The sequence below is a fragment of the Neophocaena asiaeorientalis genome, unplaced genomic scaffold (assembly GCF_003031525.2).
Source record: "Neophocaena asiaeorientalis asiaeorientalis breed wild unplaced genomic scaffold, Neophocaena_asiaeorientalis_V1.1 scaffold1097, whole genome shotgun sequence".
Taxonomy (NCBI): Eukaryota; Metazoa; Chordata; class Mammalia; order Artiodactyla; family Phocoenidae; genus Neophocaena; species Neophocaena asiaeorientalis.
In genome coordinates, this window is record NW_020174697.1 from 654505 (window position 1) to 655106 (window position 602).

Below are 602 nucleotides of genomic sequence, written 5' to 3' on the forward strand. Positions count from 1 at the left end.
GGGCGCCGTCCTCTTCGTGTCCCCGGACGTAGCGCTCCCTGGAGCTCGCTCTGTCCTCGCCCCTCCCTTCGGGACAGCTCCCCTCCACTTCCCACCTTCGTACCCCATTCTTGCCCTACCCTACCCCCTCCTCACCCCTTCTCCCTTAGCCAGGTGAGACTTGTTCGCCACGATCCGAGAGTCTTCATCCCGGCTGGGCGGGGGTCTCCATGGAAACGGGGGTCGGGTTGATCCTGGGGGGGAACCATTGGAATTACCCCACTCCTCGGAAAGGGAGGTGGAGGCTACGGTCTTGTTAACTACCTGGCCCCCAACCCCCTGATCCAAGGATCCGACGATCCGAAGGGAGACTGGCCAGCAGGGCAGGGCGAGAAAGGGCTTGTTTTTTCGGGGGGGGGGGGCTGTCCGTGATGAAGTCCTGAAGAGACCAGGAGAAAATACCCTCCAACCTCAGAGGGGAGGTGCGACGGGTGCTCTTAAGGGCTGCTTTCTCCCTGGTGTCGGGGTGCAGGAACCGTAGGGTAAGGGGTACCCCTAGGTGGCGGCGGGGCCTGGGTTCGGGAGTGGGAGTGCTGTGATGGGGGCAGGGGCAATTATCCGAG

At 63.1% G+C, this 602-nt stretch overlaps 1 protein-coding gene across 1 annotated transcript in view; it reads left to right on the forward strand.

The window, feature by feature from the left end:
• Window positions 1-602, forward strand: part of BCORL1 (BCL6 corepressor like 1) — a 56169-nt gene that overhangs the window by 452 nt on the left and 55115 nt on the right.